Here is a 7,864-nt window from a genome sequence, read left to right as displayed (position 1 = left end):
CACCTCAACCCCCCCACCAAATCTCCCGAATTTGGAAGTCTCACGGTTGGCAAGTATGCTCCAGTGGTTCGCTTCTTTTTACACTTGCAGCGAGCATTAGCATGTTATACCGTGAATTGATTAAACGAGTTGAAAAACTTATTGGGGTGTTACCATTTAGTGGTCAATGGTACGGAATATGTTCTGTACTGTGCAATCTACTAATAAAAGTCTCAATCAATCAATCAAAGCTTGGGATGAGCGCGCGCAGGTGTGCTCGAAGCTCCTCCCCCTGATTGGTGGACGCTTTAATGAGGAAGAAAGGCTGATCAGCTGCAACTTTAAGACGCCCCTCCCTCACCGCCGCCCCCACGCTGCTCCCCTCAATGGTCTTTCCCGGCTCGTCCTCCTCTTCCTCCTCCTCTTCCTCGTCTCCTTCCTCCAGCGCGCCGAACGCGCCGTGACGCCGTGACCGCCGCGCGTGCGTGCAGCACCGGAAACCAAATGTCGTGGGCTTCGTGGCGCACGGGCGCGCGCGCGCGCGTGTTCGTGACCATGCCAGCAGCAGCAGCAGCGGCGGTGATGCGTGGGGGGGCCGCGCGGACCCACCACTGACTGACGGACTGACTGTCTCACCGTGGGGGCGGGAGTGGTGGTGGTGGTGGTGGTGGTGGGCAGCTTTTTTTTTTTTTTTTTTTTTTTTTTTTTTTTTTTTTTTTTTTGGTGGGGGTTGGTGGGGGGGCGAGGAAGGTGCGTGTACGTGGAAGCCGCAGTCGTCAGCCTCGTGAACGCGCAGGGAGAAAAGGTGAGCCGTGCGTGCGTTTGTGTGTCTGGGTGTCGCGCGCAATTGACCTACATTGTGCACGGTGGACGCTCAAGGTGATTGTGTGCGTGCGTGACATTGCGGGGAAACGGGGGGGGGGGGGGCATGATGTAATGCACTTGAGACAATAGCCAAGGATGCTCCCCCCCCCCCAGCCCCCACCTACACACACATTTTTACAAACCATAATGCATCAAGCGGCTTGTCACACACACACACACACACACATGCATACACACACACTGCTGCCGGTGTGTGTTTTAATGAATGAACACACACACACACACACACACACACAAGCTCTGGAGGGGTGAATGGCTGCAGGCGAAGACGTCATTTCTTTTTTCACTTTGCACACACACACACACACAAGTGTAGATAAGGCTTGTACGTGTGCGTGTGTGAGTGTGTGTCACATGTAGACATAAGTATTGACACAGGAAGTGTAAATGTGGAGTGTGTGTGTGTGTGTGTGTGTGACTTTGCTCTGTGCACTCTTCAGTGTTGCGCAACAATTGCTCCTAAATGGTTCATGGTTTTATTACTGTCAGGCAGAGGTGGTGTAGAGTAGCCAGAAATTGTACTCAAGTAAGAGTACTGTTACTTTTAGAGATCTATTACTCAAGTAAAAGTAAGGAGTAGTCACCCAAATATTTACTTGAGTAAAAGTAAAAAAAAATATGTTGTGAAAAAACTACTCAAGTACTGAGTAACTGATGAGTAACTTGTTCGTTTAAAGGCCTGCTGAAATGATTTTTTTTAATTTAAACTGGGATAGCAGATCCATTCTATGTGTCATACTTGATCATTTCGCGATATTGCCATATTTTTGCTGAAAGGATTTAGTAGAGAACATCGACGATAAAGTTCGCAACTTTTGGTCGCTGATAAAAAAAAAGCCTTGCCTGTACCGGAAGTAGCGTGACGTCACATTTCCCCATTGTTTACACCAGCAGCAAGAGCGATTTGGACCGAGAAAGCGACGATTACCCCATTAATTTGAGCGAGGATGAAAGATTCGTGGATGAGGAACGTGAGAGTGAAGGACTAGAGGGCAGTGCAGGACGTATCTTTTTTCGCTCTGACCGTAACTTAGATAAAAGGGCTCATTGGATTCCACACTTTCTCCTTTTTCTATTGTGGATCACGGATTTGTATTTTAAACCACCTCGGATACTATATCCTCTTGAGAATGAGAGTCGAGAACGCAAAATGGGCATTCACAGTGACTGTTATCTCCACGACAATACATCGGTGAAGCACTTTAGCTACGGAGCTAACGTGATAGCATCGTGCTTAAATGCAGATAGAAACAAAAGAAATAAGCCCCTGACTGGAAGGATAGACAGCAGATCAACAATACTACTATCAGGAGACACCGAACCAAACACTGGACCTGTAACTACACGGTTAATGCTGTGCCGCCTGTCGAAGCCTAGCAATGCTGTTGCTAACGACGCCATTGAAGCTAACTTAGCTACGGGACCTCGTCAGAGCTATGATAAAAACATTAGCGCTCCACCTACGCCAGCCCTCATCTGCTCAGCAACACCCGTGCTCACCTGCGTTCCAGCGATCGACGGCGCGACGAAGGACTTCACCCGATCATCGATGCGGTCGGCGGCTAGCGTCGGATAGCGCGTCTGCTAACAAATAATCCACAAAAACATAAAAATAGCAATGAGCAAATTCAGAGCCAGGTATATCTCTTAAGCAAGTAAAACAATAATATATATTAAATAATAATACATTAAAATAAAAAAAAATTAAGGCAAATTGAGCCACAATAACTTAACAGCACCGTAGGCTCAGTAGGCATTCATCGATTGATTGATTGAAACTTGTATTAGTAGATTGCACAGTACAGTACATATTCCATACAATTGACTGCTATCAATTCATGGTAAACACACTGTGCACTTCTGATTGGTGTTTCTGTGTGTGTGTGTGTATGTGTGTGTGTGTCTGCGAGTCTGCAGTGCGTTAATAAATGTCCCCACACGATGTACATTTGACAGTGATTCATAGCAGGGGAGCTAACATCAGCCTACGGTGACAGCCAATCTACTAACGTCACTTACCGCGATGTGCTTCTTCAAATTTGACGTTGAGTTCATGTAAGCCAGGGGTGCCCACACTTTTTCAGCAGGCGAGCTACTTTTTAAATGAGCAAGTCGAGGTGATCTACCTCATATATACATACACATACACACACATATCATATATATACATACATACATTTATATACACAGTATATAATTTATATTTATTTTGCCGTTTTTGTTCACATGTTAAAGGTGTTTTAATGAATATACATGCATGTTTAACATATATCAATCAATCAATCAATCAATGTTTATTTATATAGCCCTAAATCACAAGTGTCTCAAAGGGCTGCACAAGCCACAACGACATCCTCGGTACAGAGCCCACATACGGATTCCTTTCTTTCATGAAGACAAGAATATAAGTTGGTGTATTACCTGATTCTGATGACTTGCATTGATTGGAATCAGACAGCAGTGCTGATAATGTCCACGTTTTCAAATGGAGGAGAAAAAAGTTCCTCCTTTCTGTCTAATACCACATGAAAGTGGTTGGTTTTTGGCATCTTATATGTCCAGCTTCAAATTCGTTTTTATACACTTTACAAGAAATACATTGGCGGCAAACTCCGTAGCTTGCTAGCTTGTTTGCGCTGGCTTTCGGAGACTCTTATTTTGTTAGCGCAGGCGCGATGGAGCGGCACTTTTATTGTGAAGACAGGAACTGTGTGGTCAGTCTTTAGGCTTTTGACGGGAAGTACGGTTGAAATAAAAGTGTCTTTTTTTTCCTTTACACTTTTGATTGAAACTTTTATTAGTAGATTGTACAGTGCAGTACATATTCTGTACAATTGACCAATAAATGGTAACACCCCAATACGTTTTTCAACTTGGTTAAGTCGGGGTCCACGTGTGACGGTCATGTGACCGCCTGGCTCTGTTTGATTGGTGAAATGGAGTCAAACGTCACCAGTGACAGCGTCTGATTGGTGAAACACAGGCATGCCATAGATCCTACTTTGAAGGTCTGTCTGACAAACCAAAACAAACAAAGCGTGCATTAACAGATCGATAAAAATCAGTAGCGAGTAGCGAGCTGAATGTAGATAAATGGAGCGGAGTAAAAGTAGCGTTTCTTCTCTATAAATATACTCAAGTAAAAGTACCGTATTTCCTTGAATAGCCGCAGGGGCGTTAATTAATTTAAAACCTCCTGTCACACCTGCGTTTACCGGAAACCGGCGAGATGGCCGTGCATGCGGTAATTATTTTAAAACCTCTTCTCACTCCGGCGTTTACCAAAAGGAATCCATAAAATTTAGGCGTGCGCTTTGAGTGTGATGTAAGCATACCATCATGAAAAGCACATTTAATTAAAAAAACGTTATGGTCTTACCTGTACTTATAAATGGAGTCCATTTGCAGCTCCTTCTGACCAAAAGCATCGATAACTTGTTTATAGAAGTCTTCCTTATTTTCTTTCTTCAGTTTTAAAAGTCTCTGTTTCGATGGAGATATTCCTTTAATTATTACCTCCTGCTTCGATTGAAAGTCCAGTTTAGAAAACTGTTTTATTTTAGATACCGGTATGTAATCCTTGTTAAAAGGAAGAAAAAAAAATCTCTTGCTGCGTGTGTTCACTTCTTCTGCAGTACCGGAAGTCGCAAGAAGGATCACTAGCGCGGCAGCGCCCTCTACCACCAGGAGGCGGGAGTCATTTAATGACTTATACAGTATTTCACACACGCAGCTACGGTATATTAATACAACATAGCTGCTTACTGTTCTCTTTAGCATACTGTACCGGTATTCAATAGCTTGGACCTTAAATCCTACTGAAAAGCTCTTTATCTTTTTTCCTTTGTGCGATTGTAAACTACTGAAAGCAGCTTCCTCCATTTTGAAAATGAGGACAGATGCGTCACTCGTGACGTAACGAATTTGACCCGGTGGAAGTTCTAGCCATATGTTAAATATTTTGCGAAACGAGTTTGACCCGGCGAAAATTATAGACATGCGATAATAACATTAATATTTTGCGAAACAAATTTGATCCAGCTTCAATAATAAACCGGCGATAAGGCCAAGCATGCGTTAATTATTTTGAGAAACGAGTTTGACCCGGCAGTAATTCTAGACGTGCGAATACTATATTCCCTGCGCCAATTCAAGGAAATACGGTATGTTGCGTTAAAACTACTCTTAGAAGTACAATTTATCCCAAAAGTTACTCAAGTAGATGTAACGGAGTAACTGTAGCGCGTTACTACCCACCTCTGCAGTCAGGTGACCCGGGTTCGACTCTGTGGGAGCATCCCCGTATATGACGCTGTAATGTTCTCCCCGTGAATGACCGTGAGTGGAATGGATGAGTCCTGCGCCTGACAGATGACGACCGGTCTAAATCAGTGGTTGTCTAACTTTTTTTTTCCACCGAATGACACCTCAGAAAGCTCTCCAAGCACCACTAGAATCACCAACAATAAAATACAGTAGCGTAGTAGGCCTAAGTATTCATTAAAAACAAGACAGAGGTTTTATTTAACAAGTATATTTCATATTTTTGGCCACTAACATTACACAAAGTTTGAACAGTAACACCGAGTTTGAATATGGGAAAATAAAACACTGTACTTTCATCAAGTGATTCTTTGGCGTACCACAGTTGGAGAATCACTGGTCCAATGAGGACGATTCATTACAAGATGTGTCTCGATACTTTCGTTGACTTTTTGCTGACTTTGCGGGAGCATCGATTCGAGGCTTAGCGTAACTTCGCTGCAAGGGATTGTGGGCCACACACCTTTCTTATATAGGAGTGCACTTGCATGTCTGGGACGGTCAGAAGCAGAAAAGTTTAACAGGTGTAGTGGGTTTGTATTTTTTTCTCATGAGTGGGCTCATTGCAAAATATGACCTTTAACCCCAGATACTTCATGTATCGCGTGTCGTATCGCACACAATCAGTAGGCATGATTTTTTTTCTGTTTAGGGAAAATTCACCCTAAGTCACAGGTGTCAAACTCAAGGCCCGGGGGCCAGATACGGCCCGCAGCATCATTTTTTCGGCCCTCGAAAGCCTGTAAATGTGTATCAATAAAGTACTGTAACTTTTCTTACTAAATGAATTATTTCTTTCTATTTTGGGAGAAAAAAAAGTGTACTCCATAGAGATGTCCGATAATGGCTTTTTTGCCGATATTCCGATATTGTCCAACTCTTAATTACCGATTCCGATATCAACCGATACCGATACATACAGTCGTGGAATTAACACATTATTATGCTTAATTTTGTTGTGATGCCTCGCTGGATGCATTAAACAATGTAACAAGGTTTTCCAAAATAAATCAACTCAAGTTATGGAAAAAAAATGCCAACATGGCACTGCAATATTTAGTATTGAAGTCACAAAGTGCATTATTTTTTTTAACATGCCTCAAAACAGCAGCTTGGAATTTGGGATATGCTCTTCCTGAGAGAGCATGAGGAGGTTGGGGGGGTTGGGGGTAGCGGGGATGTATATTGTAGCGTCCCGGAAGAGTTAGTGCTGAAAGGGGTTCTGGATATTTGTTCTGTTGTGTTTATGTTGTGTTACGGTGCGGATGTTCTCCCGAAATGTGTTTGTCATTCTTGTTTGGTGTGGGTTCACAGTGTGGCGCATATTTGTAACAGTGTTAAAGTTGTTTATACGGCCACTCTGTGTGACCTGTATGGCTGTTGACCAAGTATGCGTTGCATTCACTTGTTTGTGTGAAATGCCGTAGATATTATGTGATTGGGCCGGCACGCAAAGGCAGTGCCTTTTAAGGTTTGACACTCTGTACTTCTCCCTACATCCGTGTACCACTCCGTACAGCGGCATTTTAAAAAGTCATACGTTTTACTTTTTGAACACTGTGGCGATAATTTCCGATATTACATTTTAAAGCATTTATCGGTCGATAATATCGGCAGTCCGATATTATCAGACATTTCTAGTACTCCATGTAATCGCAAATTATGTTAACTTAAATATTGTCTAATTATGCAAAAATTTATTATCAAACATTCAAACCATTTTTAAATAGAAATAAAATACTAATGTTTTCAAAGCAAGTTGTGCAATGTAAAAGTTAGGGTTGTACAGTATACCAGTATTAGTGTCGTATCGCGATACTAACGAATCATATTCGGTATTATATCGCCTCTAAAAAGTACCCGTCCCCAGCCCCTTGTCGTCGTCACGTCGTGTCATTGCTGGTTTGCGAGCAGACGAGCATGTTCGGCGGCACACAATCACGGAGTACTTACAAGCCGACAATGTGTGTAGACAGAAAAGGGAGAAACGGACGCATTTTGGCTTAAAAACTAACGATAAAGGTGAAGTTATAACACTGAAACACCCTCAGGAAGAGGTGCTTTAAGACATAGCTAGCTAGCGGCTAAAGACCAGCCGCGGTCTGTAGTGTTTTAGCTACTTCTAAATCACTAATCCTAGTCTCCATGGCGACAAATTAAGTACATTTCTTACAAGTATCATCCCTGCAAGACGAGGAATAGCTAAACATGTTTCACTACACCCTGTAGGTCACCGGCGTCACAATGTAAACAAATGCCATTGGTGGATCCACACCTGACATCCACTGTAATGATATCAAGTACAGGAGCGTATCTAGTCGATACTACTATGATTACGTGGATATTTTTTTGCATCACAACATCTTTCATCTAAAAAAAAAATTCATATTATGTTTATAAACTCAGGAAATATGTCCCTGGACACATGAGGACTTTGAATATGACCATTGTATGATCCTGGAACTACTTGGTATCGGATTGATACCCAAATTTGTGGTATCATCCAAACTAATGTAAAGTATCAAACAACAGAAGAATAAGTGATTGTTACATTTTAACAGAAGTGTAGATAGAACATGTTAAAAGAGAAAGTAAGCAGATATTAACAGTAAATGAACAAGTAGATTAATAATTCATTTTCTACCACGTGTCCTAATTTGGACAAAATAATAGAATG

The 7,864-nt window shown here is 42.3% G+C and overlaps 1 protein-coding gene across 7 annotated transcripts in view; it reads left to right on the top strand.

Moving 5' to 3' along the window:
- Positions 1 to 704: 704 nt before the first annotated feature.
- Positions 705 to 7,864, top strand: part of ppfia2 (PTPRF interacting protein alpha 2) — a 149,266-nt gene continuing 142,106 nt past the window's right edge. For all 7 annotated transcript variants that reach the window (XM_062064700.1, XM_062064699.1, XM_062064698.1 and 4 more), the window contains exon 1: positions 705 to 784. The gene's annotated coding sequence lies outside the window, so the exon portion shown is untranslated. The remainder of the gene's footprint in view (positions 785 to 7,864) is intronic.

Source organism: Entelurus aequoreus, linkage group LG12 (assembly GCF_033978785.1).
Source record: "Entelurus aequoreus isolate RoL-2023_Sb linkage group LG12, RoL_Eaeq_v1.1, whole genome shotgun sequence".
Classification (NCBI taxonomy): domain Eukaryota; kingdom Metazoa; phylum Chordata; class Actinopteri; order Syngnathiformes; family Syngnathidae; genus Entelurus; species Entelurus aequoreus.
The sequence above is the reverse complement of the archived record's forward strand: the minus strand, read 5'-3'. Positions and strand labels throughout refer to the sequence as shown.